A 27,778-nucleotide genomic window follows, 5' to 3' on the forward strand; every position below is an offset into this window, starting at 1 on the left:
GGTAAACTGTGTTTGGTGCTCTGCAAGTCATATTCTCACTAAAAAATAAAAGGTTTCACTTTTAATGGTTCTAAAACAAATGGATGCCTCTGTTTGTGTCTGGGAGGTGCATAATGATCGGGGAGAATCTAGGACCAATTCTGAATCACAGGTGAGAGAAGCCCAATTCCAAATGGCTTCCAGGAAAGGGGGGACTTATTGGAAGAATTCTGGGGATCCAGGACACAGAAACTAGAGCAGATTCAAAGATCTCAGTGATTGGACCCAAGAAATCAGAAGTCATCAGTTCTCTCTTTCTCATCCTTGCTCTTTCCCCTCTCTCTTCGATTGTCTTAGCCTGATAGCTTTCTTTCTTAAGACTTCTACACCTAGTGAGAGAATCCAAAGCTACCTGCCCTAGGGTTTTATATCCTGAAGGCATCTAACCAGGAAGGAAGAAGCTTAGAGATATCAAGGCTCAAGAGAGTGCTCATCTCTTGGCCCATCTCAGATCATAAGTCCAACTCTGGACCACCTATCCTGGCAGAGCCATGGGGTCCTATGACTGGCTTTACAAGGTCACATGGCCCTGTTCCTATAGCAAACATGATTGTCAGTTTCTTCAGAAAACCACATGACTGGAGCTGGAGAGAGGGAGCCCCAAAGATAGTGACTGGTGGATGGTTTAGTCCACGAAAGAGTTTATGATGGCACCACTGACTTCACCACTTCCTCATTCAGAGGGATTATAAGGGGTAATGAAAATAGACTCTATTTGTCCCATCTCAGATGAACTTTGTCAGTGGATTTCTGCTCCAGGGGATTCTGGGTGAGGTCCTTTATACTGGGCTGGTTCCCTTATGTCCATCTCCCACCCCCATCCAGTCACCAGCTCTTTGCCAACATGCTTGCTGGGTCCTTTCCAGTCCTACTTGGCAAGTGACAGCCCCTGTGGATGCCAGATCCATCCCCATCCTCCAGGCTCCAGCACACCCCTTTCTTGGCCTCCAGTGCTGCTGGGGAGGTTGACATTCATGTAACGGGGGACCCAGGATACATAGAGCCTTCAGCATTTCTGAGCTTCCTCCAGGGGAAGAACTGCAAAACATTTGGTTGGAGCTGCCATGGTTAGGTACTTTTGGAGTGGAAGCATCAGTTCTTTCCACCTGGATATCCTTGGTAGAGGCCAAAGCTGGCACAACAGGGGTCAGAGGTTGATTTCCTTTCAGACTGACTGGTTTGATCTCCTTGCTGTATAAGGGACTCTCAAGAATCTTCTCAAGCACTGCAATTTGAAAGCATCAATTCTTTGGCACTCACCTTTCTTTATGGTCCAAATCTCACATCTGTACATGACTGCTGGAAAAACCATAGTTTTGACACTACAGACCTCTGTCAGCAGAGTGATTCCCTGCCTTTTCATACACTGTCCATGTATGTCATAGTTTTTCTTCCATCCAGGGAACAAGTGTCTTTTAATTTTGTGGCTGTAGTCAAGGTTCATAGTGGTTTTGGAGCCCAAGAAAATAAAATCTGCCACTGTTTCCACTTGCCCCCCATCTATCTGCCATGAAGTGATGGGACTGGATGTCATGATCTTAGTTTTTTGAATGTTCTGTTTTAAGCCAGCTGTTTCACCCTCCTCTTTCACCCTCATCAAGAGGCTCTTTTGTTCCTTTTCCTTTTCTGCCATAAGGGTGTTATCACCTTCATATCTGTAGTTGTTGATATTTCTCCCAGCAGTCTTGATTCCAGCTTGAGATTTATCCAGCGCAGCGTTTCGAATGATGTATCCTACACATACGGTGAATAGCTAGAGTGCCTGTCATGCTCCTTTCCCAATTTGAATCATTCAACTGTCCCATATCTGGTTCTAACTGTCACTTTTTGGCCTGCATACAGATTTCTCAGGAGACAGGTACAGTTATCTGGTACTCGCATTTATTTAAGAGTATCCTATAGTTTGTTGTGGTCCACACAGTGAAAGGCTTTAGCATAGTCAGTGAAGCAGATGTAGATGTTTTTCTGGAAATCCCTTGCTCTCTGTATGATCCAATTGTCGGGAGCCAGCAAGAGAGACCCCACCCATGACAAGGTCTTGGCTCGAGGAGCTGGCACGCAAGGCTATCCAGACCTCTGGGGATTTCTTGGGGCCACCCCATCATCTACTCCCAGGTCTCTGTCTTTTCTTTTTCTGATGCTTGGTAGTCCTCCATGCTTTCTAAGAATTCTTCTGACTCCTGCTCAAAAATCCCCCTTGAAACTTTTGCATGGCAACAATACAGTCCCTGGGGGTGCATGGGTCCCTATAAACAGGCCAAGAATGAGGAAAATATCTTTACACAGAACATCCTACCCCTTCTGGCCCTGTTGGGGTTATAAATGTCAATTTAGAATTTGGTATGCTCACGACTGCACAAAGTGCCCTGGCATAAAACTAGTCTGCTAACAATAATCCTAAACACTTCACAAACAAAAGTAAATATGGAGCCCTTCAGGAGTTTAGAAGGGCCCCTTAGGGTGAGATCGGGAAAGAGCTCATGAGACCCTTAGCCCTAAGGGTCACATACCAGTGCTTGCTGCGATGTCTCCCTGTCCCCTGTCTACGGTGTGCTTGGGAGTACACTAGAAGTACAGATAGAGTTAAGAGTAGATAACGATATAAATAAACATATAATATTATGTTTACCATAATATTATATTATAATATTATAATTCGTCTCTGCAGATGTTTGGGGGAAGAGCCCAAAACCAGACACCATGCTATCTATGGAGCCACAAAGCCTGCCCAGGACTGAGGCTCCCAAGATAAGACTTGCTATAGCTCATGCAGTTTAACTAACTGCTACACAAATAAAGCAATTTTTCACGCCTTGTGGCCTTGCTGTTTTAACAACCGATTTGAACTGCTTAAGAATTATGCATGATGGTACTGACTGTTTCGGTAGATGGTTTATGACTGCGTTCCTAGTATGACCTTATCTTGACATCCCCCCCTCTTTGAAGTTAGTGGTTTTAGGGTATATAGCACTGATGTAAAAATAAAGTAGTCTTGATTCTGCACTCAACCAAGATTCGACTCGCTTTGTTTTCTTTCTTTTCTTGCCGACGCCGCTCATCCAAAGGGTATGAGGATCTGCCGAGGCTGGACCCTGGCATCCAATGAACTTTGGCAATTTGATCTCTGGTTCTTCTGCCTTTTATAAATCCAGTTTGTACATTTGGAATTTCTCAGTTCATGTACTGTTGAAGCTTAGCTTGAAGGATTTTGAGCATTACCTTGCTAACATGTGAGATGAACACAATTGAATGGTAGTTTGAACATTCTTTGGAACTGCCTTTCTTTTGGATTGGAATGAAAACTGACCTTTTCCAGTCCTGTGACCACTGCTGAGTTTTCCAAATTTGCTGACTAATTGAAAGCAGCACATTCACAGCATCTTCTCTTAGGATTTTTAACAGCTCAGCCGGAATTCTATCACCTCCACTAGTTTTGTTTGGAGTGCTGCTTCCTAAGGCCCACTTGACTTCATACTCCACAATTTGGCTTTACATGAGTGACCCCACCATCATGCCTATCTGGGTCATTCAGACTTTTGTGTATTCTTATCACCTCCTCTCAATCTCTTCTACTTCTGTTAGGCCTGGCATTTTCTGCCCTTTATTGTGCCTATCTTTGTATGAAATGTTCCTATGGTATCCCCAATTTTCTTGAAGAGATATCCAGTCTTTGCAATCCTATTGTTTCCCTTTATTTCTTGCACTGGTCACTTAAGAAGACTTTCTTATCTCTCCTTGTTATTCTCTGGAAGTCTGCATTCCACTGGGTATATCTTTCCCTTTCTCATTTGCCTTTGGCTTCTCTTCTTTTCTCAGCACTTTGTAAGGCCTCCTCACACAACCACTTTGCCTTTTCACATTTCTGTTTCTTAAGGATGTTTTAGGTGTCTGCCTCCTGTACAATGTTACAAATAAGCCATCTCATCTCCCTCAGAAGTGAGACTGGGGCTGTCACAGGGCTGAGTCAGCTCTAGACTCAGGATTGTGTACACAAAAGGTTATCACCAAAGGCATCAGGTGCCAGGGGCACCACCAGTGACTCTGACAATCTCTGTGTGCTTGTCCTTAGGGGTGGAACTTCCAAGGAACTGGTAGAGCAAAGAAACAAGCAATCGCTCTTGTCTCATCTTTCCCTGTGTGATCCTGTGGTCTCCTGACCACACTGCTCTCTGGGCAAAAACTCTTTCCTCTCTATTATTTCTCCAAAGGTGATTTGTAACTAACATCAGCACCTGACTCTGAAGCTGGTGGCTGGAACTCAAGTCGCAATCATCTGGGACTCAGAGATACCCAGCCTTGTCCTGTTGTCTGTCCTTTTTCTCCAACCAGGTCCATAAAGCAAAGTCCTGAAAGAACATGACTATTTCACCCCCTCTCAAGGCCTTCAAAGTTCCAAGGTCTTTTTGAACATCAAAGAGGGAACACAGCCCTTGAATCCAGGCTAGTCTCAGCACCCGTTACCTCTCTCAGCCAGGTGTTCCCTGATGAAACAGTAAGACATTGCATCGAAGTTGTCAGAAGGCTGAGCAGAAAACATTCCTTGCTGTGAATGCAGGTCCATGTGACCCAGCCTCCCAATGGTCTGTGTTGTGTGGATGAGGAGAGGGAGCTCTGGGGCTGCTGAGCAGGGAGTGAGTCAGGCGCCATTTGCACCTGGGGTTACTCCAGGTGGGGGCTGCCCTCACTGTGCCTGGAACCCAGAAGACCCAGCTCCCAGTATTGTTTTCCTGCTGCTACAAGAAGGCAGGTCTGCTGATAGAATCAGAGCCAGATTAAGGAACAAGGGAAAAGTACTTCAACTCTGTCACCAGCAGACCTCTGAGAGCTGCTCAGTAGTGGATGCAATTGAGCTTTCTATGATATTTCCCTTCCTGGAGCTCTCCCAACCTGAGAACCAGGAGTCCTGGGACTCAGCACTTCCCCATCCCACCTGCAGCCTTAGAGTGAGTCATACACCCCAGGATTCAGTTTCCCATCTCTTGGATGAAAGAGACTGGATTTGCTCCAGAGCACTTGCTCCAGACTGAAGCTCAATGTCAATCAATGGACAAGTGGCTCAGAGGCACATGTTGCTGAGAATGCTGAGACTGCATCTGAAAGGCAGGGAGCCGTGACTGCCTAGTGATGTCCATGGATCCTGGGCTCACATTGGGGTGGAGAGGGAAGACGAGTTGGCAAACAGCTGCTGTGAGATGGAGGACCTTAGATGCCTTGCCCACTGGAATTTTCCATCACTTGTTTTCCGAGGAATGAGATCAGCTGTTAATAAGTCAGAAGTTACTAACTGGGAGGTTGTAGGTTTCTCAGCAGAAACCCAAGTTGGGCTGATGAATCAGCTCTACTAAAAGAACTCTGGGCACAAGACATGCCAAGACTCTAGGTTAAATTTTGCATATTTTGAAGTCATCTCTTGGATGGCCTGCCATATTGTTGTCTAGCTTGGGATGATGCCAACAGTTATAGTGGACTCAAAAGGCCCCTGGATGAGACTGTCCCTCTCCCTGTGGATCATTAGCAGTGAGTTCGACTCTAGATGTTCCATGTCCGGAGGAGGATCTCCAGCAAGGTTAACTGGAAACCCCTGCTGCGTCTGGCCCTCTGGTAGACATCATTCTTTTCCTAGTGCTTCTTCCTTCCCTCCTGGGTCCTGACTGAGCTGCCCACCTCTTGGTTACTGGGATGTGAACTTCGCCTGCCTTGGAAATATCCCCGCAGCCCCATTTGTGGCTCCCTCCCTACCCAGGTCTGCCTCTCACCTGCAGATGGCACTAAAGAGGAGAAAACCAGGGAGGGGGTGGTCCAAATCATTCTTTCTAATAATGTCCACATTCCTTCTACTTCCATGCCCTGATCTGGCTCATCAAAGTCTCCAGCTGGATGAACAAGCAGATTAGCAAGGGAGTGGAGATGCAGATAGGTTTGGGGGTGGGGTTGTTGGGTGTCGAGAATGGTGATCAGATGACAGAAGAGGGGGATAGAGAGCAGGTGGGTTTCCAGCCACTCATTCCCTGGGGGCCTTCCTGAATCTGCTTTCTTGGGCCCTGCAGGTTATCACTAAAAACAAAAACTTCAAAATGGACATTTTGTAAACTTCTTATAATGAAGTGATTTCAAACATAACAAAAATAAGAAGGAATAGTATCATGAATGCTGTATTTCACCACTCGGCATCAATAACTACAAAACTACTCTCTTAGTCTCACAGGTTGCCATAGACTGGAGACTGGAAGCCAAGATCAGGGTGGTGAACAACTGGATCCCTGGAGATGACACTCTTTTGCTCCTCCTTCAGTTCTCTTCTTGCTGTGTTCTCTCATATGGTAGGGATGGAAACGGAGGAAGAGGGAGAATAAAAGAGAAAAAGAGGGAGAGGCTAACCCCGTCATACGGGCCCTACCATTGAAACCCCATATTAACTTAATTATTGCGCAAAGGCCCTACCACCTACCACCATCACATCGGGAGTCAAGGATTCAACATCAGAATTGGGGGGTGGACACAAATAATTCAATCCATAGCAGCTATGCAGATCTGTTTTAAAATCAAGACAGACCCTCATTTAATTTCTCTTTTTACTCTTTATTCATTTTTCTGAAGTATTTTAGGGAAAAGATGATCATATAGTGAATATTTGGGAGAAAATGATATTATGTGGAAAAAATACTATTTTGTTCCAAGGAAAATAAGCATCTTATATCCAGTCCATGTTCAAATTCCCCTGATTCTCTAAAGACAGATGTCTTTTTACAGTTTATTGAATGTACTCATATGTTGCACTTGGTTATTATCTTTTAAGATGAAATAATTTTTCTCTTGAAATTTTAATGCCATTTATTTGTTTTAAAACTGATAGGCTCATCCCAATACACCAGCCCCGAGCATCCTGTATCATGCACTGAACCTGGACTGGCGATTCATTTCACATATGATAATACACATGTTTCAATGCCATTCTTCCAGATCATCCCACCCTCGCCCTCTCTCCCAGAGTCCAAAAAACTGTTCTATACATCTGTGTCTCTTTTGCTGTCTCATATACAGGGTTATCGTTATCATCTTTCTAAATTCCATATATATGCGTTAGTATACTGTATTGGTGTTTTTCTTTCTGGCTTTCTTCACTCTGTATAATAGGCTCCAGTTTCATCCACTACATTAGAACTGATTCAAATGTATTCTTTTTAATTGCTGAGTAATACTCCATTGTGTATATGTACAACAGCTTTCTTAGCCATTCGTCTGCAGATGGGCATCTAGGTTGCTTCCCAATCCTGGCTATTATAAATAGTGCTGCGATGAACACTAGGGTACACGTGTCTCTTTAAATTATGGTTTCCTTGGAGTTTCTTCCCTGCAATGGGATTGCTGGGTTGCATGGCAGTTCTATTTCCACTTTTTAAAGGAATCTCCACCCTGTTCTCCACAGTGGCTCTACCAGCTTGCATTCCCACCAACAGCATACAAGTGTTCCCCTTTCTCCACACCCTCTCCAGCATTTATTGTTTGTAGACTTTTTGATGACAGCCATTCTGAATGGAGTGAGATGATACCTCGTTGTGGTTTTGATTTGCATTTCTCGAATAATGAGTGATGTTGAGCATCTTTTCATGTGTTTATTAGCTATCTGTATGAGTTCTTTGTAGAAGTGTCTGTTTAGTTCTTTTGCCCACTTTTTATTGGGTTGTTCATTTTTCTGATATTGAGCTGTGTGAGCTGCTTGTGTATTTTGGAGATTAATTTTTTGTTTGTTGTTTAAGTTGCTATTATTTTCTCCCATTCTGAAGGCTGTCTTTTCATTTTGCTTATAGTTTCCTTCATTGTGCAAAAACTTTTAAGTTTAATTAGGTCCCGTTTGTTTATCTTTGTTTTTATTTCCATTACTCTGGGAGGTGGATTATAGAGGATCTTGCTGTGATTTATGTCAGAGAATGTTTTGCCTATATTTTCCCCTAAGAGTTTTATAGTTCTGGTCTTACATTTAGATCTTTAACACATTTTGAGTTTATTTTTGTGTATGGTGTTAGAAAGTGTTCTAGTTTCATTCTTTTACGAGTGGTTGACCAGTTTTCTAGCACCACTTGTTGAAGAGATTGCCTTTTCTCCATTGTATATTCTTGCCTCCTTTGTCAAAGATAAGGTGTCCATAGGTGTGTGGATTTATCTCTCTGCTTTCTAGTTCCATTGATCTAAATTTCTGTCTTTGTGGCAATACCATACTGTCTTGACGACTGTAGCTTTGTAGTATAGCCTGAAGTCAGGCAGGTTGATTCCTCCAGTTACATTCTTCTTTCTCAAGATTGCTTTGGCTACTTGGGGTATTTTTGCATTTCCATACAAGTTGTGAAGTTATTTTTTCTAGTTCTGTGGGAAATACCACTGGTAGTTTGATAGGGATTGTGTTGAATCTATAGATTGCTTTGGGTAATATATTCATTTTCACTATACTGATTCTTCCAGTCCATGAACATGGTATGTTTCTCCATTTATTTGTGTCATCTTTGATTTTTTTCATCAGTGTTTCATGGTTTTCTATATATGTCTTTTGTTTCTTTAGGTAAATTTATTGCTAAATATTTGGGTGCCCACATCACCACTATTCTATACTATACTATTCAGCATAGTTTTGGGAGTCCTAGCCACAGCAATCAGAGAATAAAAAGAAAGAAAAGGAATCCAGATTAGAAAAGAAGTAAAACTCTGACTGTTTGCAGATGACATGATCCTCTCCATAGAAAACCCTAAAGACACCACCAGAAAATTACTAGAGCTAATCAAAGAATATGGTAAAGTCACAGGATGTAAAATGAATAAACAGAAATCCCTTGCATTCCTATACACCAAAAATGAAAAATCAGAAACAGAAATTAAAGAAACAAATCCATTCACCATTGCAATGAAAAGAGTAAAATACTTAGGAATAAATTGGCCTAAAGATATCCTGCTTTTAAAACCAACATGCAGTAGATAGCTTGTGCAGATGGCTTTTTATATTTTCATCAGTGTATCATTTTGATAGATCCATAGAAGTAAAACTGCTGAATTAAAGGGCATAAGTGTGTGTCATTTATTAGATGCTGTCATATTCCCCCTGTTGTAATTTAACACCAAAACTGAAATTAGACAATATGTAAAAATGAGGATTAAGACACAGTGCCCCATCTATATACACCTGGTGATAAGGCCAGGCTCCTGTTGTTGGACCCAAGGGACAGGCCTGGATAGATCTCATGCAGGAATGGACCCTGGGAGTCCCGGAAGGAGTTATAAAACACTATCATCTTTACTTTGGCTGCAGTAACAGTTTGCAGGTAGCCCTGTTCATCTCAGGCTGAGCAGGAGATTTGAGTGGTTTTGTCTTCTTTGATTGAAAAGATACTTCAAAATAATTTTTTTTGCATGTTTGGTTTGGCAGACAAAATTTTTTAAGGCATGGACCCTACTGAGGAATTACATAAGAAATATATAAATTTATCTTCAGCAAATAGACATCATTAAATTAGTTGGTTTGTATGTCCCTGGTGATCTTTCTTTATAAATAGAAAGAAAACTAACATGTTTAGTATGCATTCAGTCACTTTACATCAACCAACTTGAATTAAATCCCTCTTCACCCCCACTTCACTCCCAACTCTAGGCCAGAAATAAAAACAGGCATAGACTGAAGGCTGATTCCAGCACATCACTGTGGAGATTTCGATCCCACTGTTTTTTTGGGGAAAAAAATTAGTTGCTAACATTAAAATCAGTAGATTGTACATAAACATCCAGACTTCTGACTTCTCTTGAAAACATGGCCAACTGGCCTACTTTCCAGCATGGTTGAAGTGGAGGGGAGGCTGCTCCCAGTGGTAAAGCTGGTACTGCCCATGGTCCAGTATAGCCACCTAATTCTTGAATCATCTGTCTTGCCTCTGCGGCCATGAGTTTGTGAGAACTAGACTGCTAGCTTGCCTAAGATAAAGACGACTTGTGTCTTGATCAACTTTGACTTTGAAGCATCTAATCCAGATCCCAGCACACAGGTCTTCCTTGTAAGTTTGTTGGATGATATGAAATATCTTGTGGATGCATCTGACATTTCTTGCAATTCTGAAACCATGCAATTGAAATACTGCTCTGCCCTAAACCTTTGATGCAGTCTGGCATCATAGGTACACCTAATATCTGCCATCTGACCCACTACCTAAAGCCAGCTGTATGTCCCTGGACTGCCCTTGAAGCCTTCACTTTGCCATTTGACTGCTTTTCCTCCTAACATTCAGCTCTCCAATGAGGTCAGCAATGTGCATCTCATGAAGTGACTAGAAGAACACATGATATCACGAAAGTCTAGCATGGTCCCTAATATTCATTTTTATGATGTTCTTAGCAGTTTTTTTTTCCAATTTGGCAAGTTTCCCATGCTCTTAGATGTCCATGCCTTTCACTTTGGTTTTCTAGCTGAGCCTTAAGGAAGAGATTACAGTAGAATTCTCTGTATTCCGAGAATTTTCAATGTCTGTGTTAGATTCTTATGGCTTTATGTGGAATAGGGGTTCAGTAACTTTTTACTGCTAACACAGTGGTTACTGTTTTTAGATTAGAAAAAGGGCTTATTTTGTCTTCAAGAATGACCATGCCAGCCTGAGAGATAGGCAAAGAGTAAATACATGTCAAATGAAAGGGTGACCTGTGTGGTGTTGATTGGATGTGGTCTGAGTTTAGAGGGAGTGGCTGGGGTTGATCAAGAAGGACTCCTGGAGTCGGGGGTGCTGAGGCTGGGTTTGAAGAGACTACAGAGCTTCTCAAATGAAGGCACCAGGACTTCCCTGGGTGTCCAGTGGTCCTGGATTTCCAGTGGTTATGCCTCTGCTCTTCCAAGAAAGAGGTACCACTTCAATGCCTGGTCATAGGGTCAGTATCCTGCATACCATGTAGCCCAGGAAAAATATATCAAATGCAGATACCTCTGTGACCAAAGTCTGTGAGCTCATGGTGGGTAGAAAGTGATCTCAAGAGATATGTGATGCCCAGAGGGAAGCAGCAGTGTGGGAATAGAGGGTAGCCAGTTCTGCACTAACCCACTCCCTCCTTTCCCCTGTAGAAGCTCTACATGGGTAACATCACCATTGGAACACCCCCTCAGGAATTCCAGGTTGTCTTTGACACAGGCTCATCTGACTTGTGGGTGCCCTCCGTCTTTTTCCCCAGTACAGTCTGCCGTGAGTATAGACACCCTGAACCCAGACCATCCTTCACTTGCCCTGCTGCCCTGTTTCCACCCTTGGCACCTGATGACACTCATCTCTTGTGTCTGCAGCTACACATGTTATGTTCAGACATCTCAAGTCTTCCACCTTCCGTCCTACCCAAAAGACCTTCAATATCGCCTATGGTTCTGGAAGGATGACAGGATTTCTTGCTTATGACACAGCTCGGGTACCAGTGTAACAGACGCAGAGTCAGGACTGGCTAAGGAGTGACCACTACTTGCAAAACAGATGCAGGACCACCTGGCAGGACCCTTCCTAGCCTCACTCCATAGATATCGGCCATCTTGCCCACAGGATCCTGTCCCTGGGGAGGCAGTGCCCATGGTGACACACGAGCAAACAGATTAGCTAACCCAGAGAGAGGCTTGAGGTGTGGACTTGCAGCTCATCTGCCCAGGAGCAGCTCAAGGTCCATTTTGCTGGGAGCGAGAAGAGGGGAAAAAAGCACCCACTTTTATATTCACAGACTGTTCCAGGCACTTTCAGGTGATAACTGGTTTAATCCTGCAACAACCCCCGACAGCAGGTGGTCTGATTAGCTCATGACCCATATAAGGAAACTGAGGTGCAGACAGCAAGGGCCTTGCTGAGGTCACACACATGGAAAGCAGTGGAACTAGGCTGGCTTTTCAGGAATGAGGTTGCTGTGGGGTGTTTAGGGACAGGATAAAACTGATCTGGGGACCCTGGGGGGCAGTCAAGGGCTTCAGGTATCCAGAGTGGGAAACTGGAGTCCTGAGAAGTCAGATGGCCTGAGAAATGAGTTCTCACTCTAGAGGGCCCTTGAGAGTCTAGTAAACCTATGGCCTGCCTCCCCAAAGCACTTGAGTAGTTCCCTCTTTCTCTTTCTCTCACATACACACTCACACAGATACACACATATCCCCAAAAGTGAATTTCCCAGGCAGTAATTTCATAGAACCCTGTAAGCAAGATTGTGTTTTCGGCTTCTGTCTTTCTGGACAGACGCAGAATCCACAGTCCATTACAGAGAATGCAGTCCATTCCTGTCATTAGGTCATAGAGATGACAGGGAAGGCTATCTTGCTCTAGATTGCTTTGTCCACAAGGGGGCACCAATGGGACCTGGCCTGTCTCGGGCTTGCCCCACCTGTAGAGAAGTCACAAGGATGATTTGACTCCCTCAGGTGGTGTTTTTCAGAGTGGCAGATGTTTTAAAATTCACAGCCTCTCTCAAATGGAACGAAATTCCCCTCCCAGCTTGGTCTAACCATCTGGAGTACACCAAAGACACAGCCCAGCCTCAATTCTCTGAGGATCTAATGGCAATGCACCCCAGCCCAGTCCTAGCCCCACTTCACGTATCTGTAAGTGCGAACACTCTTCTCTCCCACAGACTGGGGACCTTGTAAGTACTGACCAGCCGTTCGGTATAAGTGTTACAGAATACGGGTGTGAGGGTACACCTTTTGATGGCGCCTTGGGCTTGAACTACCCCATACATCCTTCTCTGGAGACATCCCCATCTTTGACAACCTGAAGAATCAAGGTGCCATTTCTGAGCCTGTTTTTGCCTTTTACTTGAACAAGTAAGTCTGAGATGGACAATCCCTTTCTCCAAATTAGCTGTAAGATGCTTTCAGTTGCACAAAAATTATAGAACACTTGATAAGGTATCCTGAGAGATAATCTAACCCAGGATAACTATGGCCCCAGGGCCCTACCTTGCTTTACCCCTGTTTTTTATAAATAACGTTTTAATGGAACACAACCCTTCTCCTGGGCTCAAGACCAGTAACTTTGTCTAGGGGTTTGAGTGAGGAGGAAGAATAATGGAAGGCAACAGGGAACAAGCTGCAGGAAAAGGCATTAGGATTTGCTCAGGAATTTGATAAGGAAGGAAGGAGAAGGATGGTGGATAGCTTTCCTTCCTCATTAGCATTTCACTGCGAGCCCAGGACAAGCTACCCAATGTGTAGGAGCCAGTGAAAAACGAATGTGTGGGATACAAAAGTGTGGGACCCCTTGTTCAAGAAATATTAGGCATTTCAAGACAGGAAGAGCAGAGGTGGGGTCCCTTCTGAGTATGGGGCCCTTTGGACAGTAGAGGTCACAGGCCGCGGAGCCAACTCTGGGTGACCTGAACACACCCTTAGAACTCCAAGGCCTTGATTTTCCTGAAAAACGACAAGCTGGACATGGGGAAAACCAAAACGCTTCAGCACCCTGTCCTCTGAAGATATCTGAGTATTCATGTAGCAGGAGGTCCAGGGTGTCTTCAGAAGATATAGTGGGTGGAGCCCAGCCAGGTGACTCAGCTTCTTACCTCCTCTGTGCCACTCATTAGCCAGCATCTGACCTCAGTATGGATCTCAGTCACTCCTAGACTAGATTTCCGCATCTGTACATGGGGACCTTATTAGGGCCTGATGGGTGGACGAGCACAGCTCTCAGACAGTGCTGCTGTTACTGTTCTCAAGGGTCCCCCCTCTCCTCTCCCTACACACACAGGGCGAGGGGCAGTGTGGTGATGTTTGGTGGGTTGGACGAAGCCTACTACGTGGGAGCACTCAACTGGGTGCCATTGATCCAAGCGGGTGACTGGAGTGTTCACATGGACCAGTAAGCCTCTCCCTCTGAGGGTCAGCCCAGGTGATGCTCCCACGACTGTACACCGACACAGGCAGACACACACAAATGCATTCTCGGACACATAGTCACACAGACATATACACCACCCACAATGACAGAGATAGACACACAGACACGTGGAAACACACAAGCAGACACATATAAACATACACAGAGTCACATAAAAACATGCACAGCTACTAAGAGACACACAAGCACACACACACACACACAAACACACATACAAGCAGACACACAAGAACATGACATGCAAACAACCCATGGGTTCCTTATCCCCAGGCCTCCTGACCAGGGCTCTGACCAGGGTCCTGAAAGGGTCCAGGGAGGTTTGTGCCCCTGGGAGAGGGCTGCACCCACTGCCCTGTGAGGCGGGGAGCATAGTTAGAGGTCTCTGCAATGTGGTGAACAGAGGACCAGGGAGGATTTCTCCAGCCTGAACAGAGTTGTGATAAGACGACCAGCTCTCCAGGGCTCCCTAGTCCCAAGGAAGTTCTCAGTACAGATAAATGTCTGTTTACAAACAGGGACAGCCCTGAGAAAACGGGGAAAACTGTTCTCCTCAGGGAGAAGCTACCCAGCAGTGGAGAGAGGTTGGCTGCAGTCTTAAGATGTGAAAACAACTAATAAAAAAGACACCCCATGTACCTGGGCACACAGTGGGGCAGGGGCTATAACAGAGAATCAGGAAGGTGGGATCCAGGAGTGACCTGAAGACCAGAGGCATAATTGATAGGATTCTGTGTGATACGCTCAGACAAAAGCTGACCTGTGCTTTGGAGTTTCCGTGGGCTAGTCATGTATTTCCTGGCCAGGGACTGAGGGTCTGAGCTGGTTGTAGGAGCAGTGCTGGGAGACACCCTCTCCAGAGGAGCCCCTCTCTCCCACCACTACGAGGATCTGCTGCCCCTGTGAGTCTCCATCTTCGCTCTGTGTGTGACCCGTTATTTGTTCCCCCAGATACAGCTCTCTGATGTTTCTCATTATTTTCACAGTCTTCATTCACTCACTAAACAGACAAGCACTGTGCATCCACTGTGTGCCAGGCACTTTAGGGAGGCAACAAGAATAAAACTCGCCCTCACATCTAAGAAGGCAGATGCACAAGCAATGATCCTCACACACACGGTGAATTGTGAGTTTGGTGCATGCTGGACATGAGGAAGGGCCTACAGAGAGTAACCAAGACAGGGGACAGACAAACACCAGGGGAAAGACTCCCCTGAATCCGTGACAATCAAGCTGGAATCTGGGAGAGGAGAGGAAATTAGCTAGTCAAAGGGGAGGGGTCTTTTCTAGGAAGGAAGGCCAGCTTGTGTCAAGGTGCAAAAGAGCCTGGTGTATTCAAGTACTGCATTCAAGGATGTTATGGAAGGTGCCGTGTCGAGAGCAAAGGAAAGAGGGCCAGAGATGAAGGACTGTTCAGGAGACAATCGGGAAGGGGGCAGCTCTGGGGAGACTCAGAGTGACCTTGATGCCCGCTTTGTAACACTGTCTCTCAGCATCGCCATGAAAAGAAAGGGTTATTGCTTGCTCTGGCGGCTGCGAGGCCGTTGCGGACGCCGGGACATCACTGATCCTTGGCCTAACAAGACTGGTCAATAACATCCATAGGCTCATCGACGCCACGCCACGGGGTTCCGAGGTGAAGGGTCATGCCCCAGGGTCACTTCCAGTTTCCACACAAACAAGGATCTTCAGGGCCAACTTCTCTCCCTCTCTCTCTAACAGCACTACGTTTCATGTTTTGCGGTCAGTACCCTGCCCTCTATTATCTTCATCATCAACGGCATCAACCATCCAGTGCCAGGTCGAGCCTACATCCGCAACGTGAGAGGAGAACCCTGCGGGGTGGTTCTCAAATAGGAACTTGAAATAACCCTTCGGCTGCTGCTTGGAGAAGCGCTCCCTCTGCAGGCCATCTAGCACTATTGCAGATGCTGCTGATCCCTGTGGCTGGGCCAGAGCCTCACACAAACCAACCACTTGAGAGTAAAGGGCCATCTCTGACACTGATCGTCTTGAAAAAAATGTGGAGACGCCACACCATGCTGGCATGAAGGGAGTCGCAAGGAGAGGGGAACACTGAGGTCCTCAGTGTTCAAAGAACTTCAGTTCAATCTGAACCCTCAGATGGATAAACACTGATAGTCAGCTCTAGCAGCCCTTGAAATAAGTCATGTGACAAGGAGAATGGCTGGGGAGAGTTCCAGTGTGCTGTCCCACCATAGGGATTAACAGTCTCCCTTCCCTTCAAGCAGTTTTCCTGGTTTGGATGATAAATTACAAGGTCACCCTCGTTCTCGGGTGCATCTTCCCCTTACTCTGGCCAGGTGCCCCCTTTGTGAGTTGGGGCACCTGATCCCTCTGTGGGGAGGCTGGGTGCTAAGGTGACTAAAGTCTGTGCAGTGACTGCTCAGCCCCGGCACAGGGTAGAGGCGTCATGTCAGCTCCCTGCAGGATTTTAGAGCTGGTTGATGGGTTTGAGGAAGAGAGGGAATTTCAGGAATTCTAAACCACAAACTCATGAAGTCATATGCAGGGTTGCTTGGTTCTAGGCAAAACTGCCCTGGATTCCATGCAAATGGCATCCCAAGGTGCTCTGCACTGGGCACTGGGGACTTACTAGGGGTGATGAGGCCTACGGACTGACCGGCGGGGATGGGGAACCAGAGTATGTTACCGAACAAGCCTGGAGTGGCCAAAGAGGGTGAGTGTGGGCTGAAGGAGGCTTCCCAGAGTTCCTGAGTTAAGTCTACAAGAACGTGTTGTGGGCACTGCTCTATTTAAGATGGATAACCCACAATGAGTTACTGTGTAGCCCAGGGAACTCCGCTCAGTTATATGACAGACAGGATGGGAGGGGTACCTTTGGGACCAGGATACATAGATACATATGGTTGACTCCGTTTACTGTCCACCTGAAACTGAGAATATTGTTAATCAACTATACTCCAATACAAAATAAAGTTTTTTAATAAAGTACGGATTGTGGGGACACAGGAGGAGAACCGGCATTCTCTGCAGAGAAAACAAGGAGCTGGAGTCAGAAGGAAAGAAACAGGGACTGAGGAGAACTTGGACACTCTTGTTCTTTTCTAAAAGTTTTATTGACATGTGGCTAATGTTCAGTGTTGCATAAAGTTTAGCTGCAGAGCAACGTGACTCAGTCATACACATACGGAAATGTATATTCTTTTTCTTATTCTTTTCCATGCGGTTGATCTCTGGATGTTGAATATAGTTCCTTACGCTCTACAGTAGGGCTTTGTTGTTTTTCATTCCTCTGCTTCCCCAGCTCCCAGTCCTCCCCTCCCCCACACCCTTCCTCATGGCCAGCCCTTTTTGGTTGTGGATGAACTCTCACATCCCCTGCTAATGAGAAAATCCCTTGATACTCACCAAAAGAGGGAAATAAAACCAAGAATTGTGCTGGGTCTGGACATCAGTGGGAGTTGCAGGTAAGGGCTCATGTTGACTGGTGTGTGTCTCTGACTCCCGCAGGAGTCTAGAGGCCACTGCTGTACCACCTTTAAAGAGAACAGACTGAGGACATTTACAGAGAACTGGATCCTGGGTGACGTCTTCCTGAGGCTGTATTTCTCAGTCTTTGATCAAGGAAATGACAGGATTGGCCTGTCACAGACAGTGTAAATGCTTGAAGTGGCTCAGGAATCAGTAAGGCCGCTCTGAGCAAACACTACCTCACACTGAGGGCATTCCTGCCCAGGATGCTGGTGAACTGTATTTGGTGGTCTGCACACCCTATTCTCAGTAAAGAATAAAGGTTTCACTCGTAATGGTGCTAAAACAAATGGGTGCCTCTGTTTGTGTCGGGGAGTTTTACAACGATTGGGAGGGGTCTAGAACAAAGTCTAGACCACAGTTGAGAGGAGCCCACCTCCAACTGGCTTCAGGGAAAGGGGAGACTCATTGAAATGATTGTGGGAATCCAGAGCACAAGACTCAGAGCAAATACAAAGATCTCAGGGACAGGACCCAAGAAATGAGCAGTCATCAGTTCTCTCTCACCCTAGCTCTTTCCCTTCGCTCTTCTTTGATGGTCTTAGCCTGGCAACTTTCTTCCTTAAGGCTTCTACACCTAGTGAGGGAGTCCAAGCTACCTGCCCTCGGGTTTTATATCCTGAAGGCATCTCCTAGTAAGGAAAGAAACTCGGAGCTATCAGAGTTCAAGGGTGTTCTCCGAATGACCAACCTCAGTTTACATGTACAGCCTTAGATCAGCCATGCTGGCAGGGCCATGGGGTCCTATGATTGGCTTTACATGGTCATTGGCCCTGACCCAGTAGCACACATGATTGTCAATTTCTTCCAGAACTGCATGACTGAAGCTGGGGAAAGGCAGCCCCAAGGAAAGCGACTGGGGGATGGTCTAGGCCATGGAAGAGTTTGTGATGACCTGTCAACTTTACCACCTCCTCATTCAGAGGAATTATAGGGATAATAAAATGGACTCTCTTTGTCTCATCTCAGATGACCTTATCACTGGGTTTCTCCTCCAGGGGATTTTGGGTGAGGTACTTCACACAGAGTTGGTTCCCTCTTGTTCCCACACCCCAGTCACCCACTCTCTGCCACATATGTCTGCTCTGACCTTTCCAGTCCTACTTGGTAAGTGGTGGTCCCAGTGCATCCCTGAGCCATCCCCCTCCTCCAGGGCCCAGATTGCACCTTCCTTGGCCTCCAATGCTGCTGGGGAGAATACAACGCATGTATCGGGGACCCAGGGTACACAGAGCCTTCAACCTTCCTGAGCTTCCTCCATGGGTGGGGCTACAAACTATTTGCTTGGAGCTGCCATGGTTAGGCACTTTTGCAGTAGAAGCATCCGTTCTTTCCACCTGGAGGCCCTGAGTAGATGCCTCAGCTGAGACAGCAGGGGTCAGAGGTTGATTTCCTTTCAGATGGACTGGTTTGATCTCCTTGTTCTATAAGGGACTCTGAAAAATCTTCTCAAGCACCGCAGTTCAAAAGCTCAGTTCTTTAGCATTCACCCTTTCTTATGTTCCAGATCTCACATCTGTACATGATTACTGGAAAAACCATAGCTTTGACACTACAGGCCTCTGTAGCAAAGTGAGTCTCTGCTTTTTAATACACTGTGCAGATTTTTCATAGCCTTTCTTCCTTCTAAGGAGCAAGTGTGTTTTAATTATTTGGCTGCAGTCAAGGTCCGTACTGATTTTGGAGCCCAAGAAAATAAAATCTCCCACTGTTTCCACTTTTTCCTCATCTATATGCCATGAAGTGGTGGGACTGGATGCCATGAATGTTGAGTATTTTTTTGTGAATAGTTTTTTGAATAATGAGTTTTAAGACAGTTTTTTTCATCTCCTCTCCTTATCAAGTGGTCTTTAGTTCTATTAGGGTGGTGTCATCTTCATATCTGTGGATGTTGATATTTCTCCCAGCAATCTTGATTCTATCTTGGGATTTATGCAGTCCAGCATATTGAATGATGTATCCTACATACTAGTTCAATAACCAGAGTGACAATGTATACCTTGTCATGCTTCTTTCCCAATTTAAATCTCACTTGTTCCGTGTCTGATTCTAACTGCCACTTTTTGACCTATATACAGACTTTTCAGGAGACAGGTAAGGTGATCTGCTACTCCCATTTCCTTAAGAGTTTTCCACAGTTTGTTGTAGTACACACAGTGAAAGGCTTTAGCATAGTCAGTGAAGCAGATGGAAATGTTTTCTGGAATTCCCTTGCTTTCTCTGTGATCCAATGGATGTTGGCAATTTGATCTCTGGTTCCTCAAACCAGTTTGTACATCTGGAAGTTCTCAGTTCATGTAGTGTTGAAGCTTAGCTTGAAGGATTTTGAGCAATACCATGCTAGCAAGTGAGATGAGTGCAATTGCATGATAGGTTGAACATTTTTTCGAATTGCCTTTCTTTTGGATTGGAATGAAAACTGACCTTTTCCAGTCCTGTGGCCACTGCTGAGTTTTCCAAATTTGCTGACATATTGAGTGCAGCATTTTTACAGCCTCATTCTTTAGGATGTTTTAAACAGCTCAGCTGGCATTCTATCACCTCCACAAGCTTTGCTGTAGTGATGCTTCCTAAGGCCCACTTGACTTCATGCTCCAGTATATCTGGCTTTACATGAGTGACCCCAACATCATCTCTATCCAGGTCATTATGACCTTTTTTGTATAGTTTTTCTGTGCATGCCTGCCACCTCTTCTAAATCTCATCTGCTTCTGTTAGGTCTTTGACTTTTCTGTCCTTTATTGTGCCCATCATTGCATGAAGTGTTCCTCTGGTATCTCCAATTTTTCTGCAGAGACCTATATTCTTTACACTTTATTTTTTTCCTCTATTCTTACACTTTTCACTTACAAAGACTTTCTTATCTCTCTTTGCTGTTCTCTGGAAGTCTGCATTCCACTGGGTATATCTTTTCCTTTCTCCTTTGCCTTTCACTCCTCTTATTTTCTCAGCTGTTTTGAAGGCCTCCTCAGGCAACCACTTTGCCTTCTCATATTTGTTTTTTTGGGGATGGTTTTGGTCATCACTTCCCTTACAATGTTACAAACCTCCATCCATAGTTCTTCAGGCTACCAGACCTAATCCCTTGAATCTATTTTTCATCTCCACTGTATAATCATAAGGGATTTGGTTTAGGTCCTAGCTGAATGTTCTACTGGTTCTTACTTTCTTCGATTGAAGCCTGAATATTGCTTGCTTCTGCCTAAGCAATAGTGCCAGATTACCACCCAACACTCCCAGTGGGTGTGGAGCAAAAACACACAATTTGAGGACTGTTACCCTATGTTTTTTGTGGCATTTCACATGCTTAGCTGTGTGACTTTGATCAAGTCCCTTAACCTCAGTTTTCTCATCTGGAAAATGGGCACCATGATGATATTTCAACCTTTTATATTGCATGCGTGCCTGCAAAGAGCAGGTGGCTCTGAGAGGGCTTTCTGAGTTCCTGAGTCTGGAACAAATATGAATTATTCTGCCACCTGCGGAGAAGGAAATCCTCTGTTTGGAGGTTATGGCTGTCATTGCCAAGGCTAAATATTGATTCAAGCCAAATGAAATCTATTTCTGAACCATGACACAGAACTCTGACTGAGCTGATGCTTCTGTATTCTGGGCTCCCACAAGAGCTAATGGTTACTGGCTCAGGTTACTCCCTTCCTCAGCCTTACCAATCAGCCTTTCCTTGTCAACTACTTCTCCCCTGAAATCACACTGCAAGGAGAGTTGTAAGGCCTTTGGTCTCTTGCAGGTTTTCCATCTCTCCAGAGTAACAACACGTAGCTGTTATGGCTACTTATCATAGCAACAACTATGGCAACCTGCACAGTCCAATTTCAGCCTGTTAAATGAAACTGTCCCCATTTGGCCCCTCATGTTTAAAATACCTGAGTGGCCCTAGAAACCTTCCTATGCCTGCTTTTTAATGAGGAAATATGTGTGGACCAGATCTAGTTTGCTTTCCCAAGCATGATTCCAACCATACATTAAAGGAACCAGACATTTAGTCATCTAACTACCCACAGGAATTGACAAAAGCAAACCACCCATCGTGCATTTGTCACTTACCTCCAAACAATATTGAAGTGATCTGCCGCAACAATCTGATACATTGGCATGTACACTCCAGATGGGACACTTTTTCTCTGGATTCGTTTTCCACCTAGTGCAGAATGTCTACCACGAGCCTGGCCCTCCAGCAACTGGTCACCTGGTTTTTGCAGACTTAGCACACTCCAGATTCCTTCGACATTCCTCAGTAAAATCTAGTGAAAGACTCGATTTTAAACTAAACTTAGTCAAAGCTCTCACTCCTTCAGAAAACAACTTTTGTTTTTTTAGAAAACAATGTTTGGTAACACATTCAATCTTGTGCTCCTTGCTTTGGATTCAAGAACTTGTACCAGAGGATGAAAAGCTTCCCCTTCCACCTAAATCTTTCTCCACTCCCACCAGGACCACAGGCTCCACTGGACCCTGTGTCCTCATTGGTATTGTTCAGGTGCTAAGTCATGTCTGACTCTTTGTGATTACATGTACGGCAGCAAAACAGGCTTCCCTGTCTTTCACTATATGGCGGAGTTTCCTCAAACTCATGTCCTTTGAGTTGGTGATACCATTTCACCATCTCATCCTTTTATTCCCTCTTTTTCTGCCCACAATCTTTCCCAGCATCAGGGTCTCTTCCAATGAGCTGTGTCTTCACATCAGATGGCCTAAGTGTTGGAGCTTCATCTTCAGCATCAGTTCTTCCATTGATATTGCTCTACCACTTCCAAAACAAAACTCATGTTTCCAATCACCTAACAATATTGAGCACTGATAAAGTTTAATAGTACAGGGATATTGTCCCCTGGGAAAACCCAGCACTGCTGCCCTGCCTTTCACTTACCATTCTGTGCACCTGGCATAGAATTGCTTCCCTACAGCTTCTCTTGCTTGAAAAGGCCTGCCAACCCATCATTGTCAGCTATCCAGGAACTGTTCCTTCCTCTTTCCCCAAAGACTTCTGCCTGCTCCCTGATTGTCCTCTGTACATCAGTTCAGAGGACTTGCTATATCATGCTAACTTCTTGCTATATTATGGGGTGCAGCACACCTGGATTCCCTGTCCATCACTAACTTCCAGAGCTTGCTCAAACGCATGTTCATCAATCAGTGATGCCACCCAACAATTTCATCTTCTGTCTTCCTGTTTGCTTCCTGCCTTTAATCTTTCCCAGCATCGGGGGCTTTTCTAGTAAGTCAATTCTTCCCATCAGGTGGCCAAAGTATTGGAGGTTCAGCTTCAGCATCGGTCCTTCCAATGAATATTCAGAACTCATTTCCTTTAGGGTGGACTGGTTGGATCTCCTTGCAGTCCAAGGGACTCTCAAGAGTCTTGTCCAACACCACAGTTTAAAAGCATCAAATCTTTGGTGCTCAGCTTTCTTTATGGTCCAACTCTCACATCCAATCATGACTTCTGGCAAAACCATAGCTTTGACTATACAGACATTTGCTGGTAAATAATGTCTCTGCTTTTTAGTATGCTGTCTAGGTTTTTCATAGGTTTATCTTCCAAGGGTCAGCGTCTCTTTTTTCACAGCTGCAGTCACTATCTGCAGTGATTTTGGAGCCCAGGCCAATAAAGCTTGTCACTGTTTTCATTGTTTCTCTATGTATTTCCCATGAAGTAATGGAATTGGATGCCATGATCTTCGTTTTTTGATCTGTACATACTATATCAAGACCATCCCTAAGAAAAAGAAATGCAAAAAGGTTGTCTGAGAAGGCCTTACAAATAACTTAGAAAAGAAGAGAAGCAGTAGGCAAAGGAGAAAAGAAAGACATACTCATCTGAATGCAGAATTCCAATGAATAGCAAGAAGTGATTTTTAAAAAGCCTTCCTAAGTTATCAGTGCAAAGAAATAGAGGAAAACAACAGAATGGGAAAGACCAGAGATCTCGTCAAGAAAATTAAAGATAGGGAGGGAACATTTCATGCAAACATGGGCACAGTAAAGGACAGAAATGATATGGACCTAACAGAATCAGAAGATATTAAGAAGAGATTGAAAGAATACATAGAACTGTACAAAAAAAGATGTTAATGACCCAGATAACCACTATGGCATGATCATTCACCTAGAGCTAGACATCCTGAAATGCAAATCAAGTGGGCCTTCAGAAGTATCACTAGGAGCAAAGCTAGTGGATGTGATGGAATTGCAGTTGAGCTATTTCAAATCCTAAAAGATGATGCTCTTAAACTGCTGCACTCATTATGCCAGCAAAATTGGAAAACTCAGCAGTGGTCACAGAACTGGAAAGGTCATTTTCATTCCAATCCCAAAGAAAGGTGATTTCAAAGAATGTTCATCTCCCACGCAGATGCACTCATCTCACATGCTACCAAAGTAATTTCTCCAAGCAAGTCTTCAACAGTACATGAACAGTGAAATTCCAAATGTTCAAACTGGATTTAGAAAAGGCAGAAGAACCAGAGTCAAACTGCCAACATCAGTTGGATCATAGAAAAAGCAAGAGAATTCCAGAAAAACACCTACCTCTGCTTCATTGACTATGCAAAAGCCTTTGTGTGGATCACAACAAACTGTGTAAAACTTACAGAGATTGGAATACCAGACCATCTTACTTGCCTTCTGAGAAATCTGTATGCAGGTTGAGAAGCAACAGTTGGAACTGAACATGGAACAACGGGCTGGTTCCAAATCAGGAAAGGAGTACGTCAAGGCTGCATACTGTCACCCTGATTACTTATATGCAGAGTACATCATGAGAAATGCCCAACTGGATGATGCACAAACTGGAATCAAGATTGCTGGGAGAAATATCAATAACCTCAGATATGCAGATGACACCACCACCACCATCATGGCAGAAATTGAAGAGGAACTAAAGAGCCTCTTGATGAAAGTGAAAGAGGAGAGTGAAACATTTGGCTCAAACTCCCCATTCAGAAAATGAAGATCATGGCATTTGGTCCCATCACTTCATGGCAAATAGATGGGGAAACAATGGAAACAGTGAGAGACTTTATCTTTGGGGACTCCAAAATCACTGAAGATGATGACTTCAGCTATGAAATTAAAAGATTCTTGCTTGTTTGAAGAAAAGCTATGACAAACCTAGACAGCATTTTTAAAAGCAGAGACATTGCTTTGCTGAAAAAGTTCAGTATAATCAAAGCTATTTTTCCAGTTGTCATGTATGGATGTGACAGTTGGACCATAAAGAGTGGTGAGCGATGAAGAATTGATGGTTTTAAACTGTGGTGTTGGGCAAGACTCTTGAGAGTCCCTTGGACTGCAAGGAGATCCAACCAGTCAATCCTAAAGGAAATCAATCATGAATATTCATTGGACGGACTGAATGTGAACCTGAAGCTCCAATACTTTGGCCAACTTATGTAAAGAACAGACTCATTAGGAAAGAACCTCTTCCTGGGAAAGATCGGAGGCAGCCAGAGAAAAGGACGACAGAGGTTGAGATGGTTGGATGACATCACTGACTTGATGGACATGAGTTTGAGCAAGCTTCAGGAGTTGGTGAAGGACAGGGAGGCCTGGCGTGCTGCAGTCCGTGGGGTTACAAAGAGTCGGACATGACTGAGCGGCTGAACTCAACTGAACATACCCCAGAGCAAATACTATTTGTAATTGCCATGTTTCTCCAGAAAGATTGGGGCTCCCCAAGGCCCCAACACATATCCCTAGTCAAGTCTGCACCCATGCACAGAAGTCAGTGCCCAGCATCCACAAGGCATTCAGTGAGTTCTGATTGCAGGGGGACCCCCATTTTGGTAGACATAGAGGATCAAAGGACACATTTATCCTCCTGTCTCAAACAACTCCAAAGTAGACAAGATAAATGAAAAAGCAGTTTTTTTTACATCAAACATCTGGCAGCAGAGAATGGATTCCAGGGGTCAGGCCGGGAGCATGCAAGGTGAGTTCTACAATAGCCCCAACTCTAGAAATAGTTTCCAACACATGCATGGAAGGGGTATCTATGCAGAGACAAACAGTGTCCCCAAGAAGAGAGATTTGAGACTTTAGCTAGTTAGGGTTCACAGGAGAAAGCTGCACAGAGAGATTCATGAGTGTGCACAGGTGATACCCCTCCAGTTTTCAGTGGAGAGCTGATAGTACTGGTCAGAATTATAGGGAACAATCTTTGAGCCTCAAGTAGAGCCAAGTCTAATTGTATCCCCACCCACCAGCGTGGAAATTACTCATAATTCCCATGACATCAGTTGGACCCTGAAGACAATATTGCCTTGCTAGTGGGGAATAATAAACCTGGTCTAAAGGCTGGTCTCATCTCAGTTAAAAAAATTGAACAGCAAGCCTTCAAACAATACAATTGTTTCCAATAAATTAACAGTGTTTGCAAACAGTACCAGGAATAATTTCTAAATGTTAAAAAATATGCAGCATCCAAAGGGCAAAAATGACCACATCCAACATCCAATTTAAAATTTCCATATAAATTGTGAGAGTATTTGTCCTAGTTCCATCAGTATATTGTAAAGTCAGTTCAGTTCAGTTCAGTTGCTCAGTCATGTCCGACTCTTTGAGACCCCATGAATCACAGCACACCAGGCCTCCCTGTCCATCACCAACTCCCAGAGTTAACCTAAACTCATGTCCATTGAGTCAGTGATGCCATCCAGCCATCTCATTCTCTGTCGTCCCATTCTCCTCCCACCCCCAATCCCTCCCAGGATCAGAGTCTTTTCCAGTGAGTCAACTCATCGCATGAGGTGGCCAAAGTATTGGAGTTCCAGCTTTAGCATCAGTCCTTCCAATGAACACCCAGGATTGATCTCCCCTAGAATGGAGTGGTTGGATCTCCTTGAAGTCCAAGGGACTCGCAAGAGTCTTCTCCAACACCACAGTTCAAAAGCATCAGTTCTTCGGCGATCAGCTTTCTTCACAGTCCAACTCTCACATCCATACATGACCATGGGAAAAACCATAGCCTTGACTAGACGGACCTTTGTTGGCAAAGTAATGTCTCTGCTTTTTAATATGTTGTCTAGGTTGGTCATAACTTTCCTTCCAAGGAGTAAGCATCTTTTAATTTCATGGCTGCAATCAGCATCTGCAGTGATTTTGGAGACCCAAAAAATGAAGTCTGACTCTGTTTCCACCTTTTCCCCATCTATTTCCCATGAAGTGATGGGACCAGATGCCATGATCTTTGTTTTCTGAATGTTGAGCTTCAAGCCAACCTTTTCCCTCTCCTCTTTCACTTTCATCAAGAGGCTTTTGAGTTCCTCTTCACTTTCTGCCATAAGGGTGGTGTCATCTGCATATCTGAGGTTACCGATATTTCTCCTGGCAATCTTGATTCCAGCTTGTGCTTCTTCCAGCCCAGCGTTCCTCCTGATGTACTCTGCATATAAGTTAAATAAGCAGGGTGACATTATACAACCTTGACGTACTCCTTTTCCTATTTGGAACCAGTCTGTTGTTCCATGTCCAGTTCTGACTGTTGCTTCCTGACCTGCATACAGGTTTCTCAAGAGGAAGGTCAGGTGGTCTGGTATTCCCATCTCTTTCAAAGAGGACACCAATAGGTGGAGAAATATACTGTGTTCATGGATCAGAAGAATCAAAATAGTTAAAATGAGTATACTACCCAAAGCAATCTATAGATTCAATGCAATCCCTATCAAGCTACCAACGGGATTTTTCACAGAATTAGAACAAATAATTTGGCAATTTGTATGGAAATACAGAAAACCTTGAATAGCCAAAGCAATCTTGAGAAAGAAGAATGGAACTGGAGGAATCAACCTGCCAAACTTCAGGCTCTACTACAAAGTCACAGTCATCAAGACAGTATGGTACTGGCACAAAGGCAGAAATATAGATCAGTGAAACAAAATAGAAAGCCCAGATATAAATCCAGGCACCTATGGACACCTTATCTTTGACAAAGGAGCCAAGAATATACAATGGAGAAAAGACAATCTCTTTAACAAGTGGTGCTGGGAAAACTGGTCAACCACTTGTAAAAGAATGAAACTAGAACACTCCCTAACACCATATACAAAACTAAACTCAAAATGGATTAAAGATATAAATGTAAGACCAGAAACTATAAAACTCCTAGAGGAGAACATAGGCAAAACACTTACAGACATAAATCACAGCAGGATCCTCTATGACCCAACTCCCAGAGTATTGGAAATAAAAGCAAAAATAAACAAGTGGGACCTAATTAAGCTTAAAAGCTTTTTCACAACAAAGGAAACTATAAGAAAGGTGAAAAGACAGCCTTCAGATTGGGAGAAAATAATAGCAAATGAAGCAACTGACAAAGAATTAATCTCAAAAATATA

The 27,778-nt window shown here is 44.4% G+C and overlaps 1 pseudogene; it reads left to right on the forward strand.

Annotated features, from left to right (window-relative positions):
- The first annotated feature begins 113 nt into the window (after positions 1-113).
- Positions 114-17,555, forward strand: LOC148773860 (pregnancy-associated glycoprotein 1-like; annotated as a pseudogene).
- Positions 17,556-27,778: the final 10,223 nt, after the last annotated feature.

Source organism: Moschus berezovskii, chromosome 25 (genome assembly GCF_049115385.1).
Source record: "Moschus berezovskii isolate FMDL1 chromosome 25, NW_MosBer_1.0, whole genome shotgun sequence".
Lineage (NCBI taxonomy): Eukaryota > Metazoa > Chordata > Mammalia > Artiodactyla > Moschidae > Moschus > Moschus berezovskii.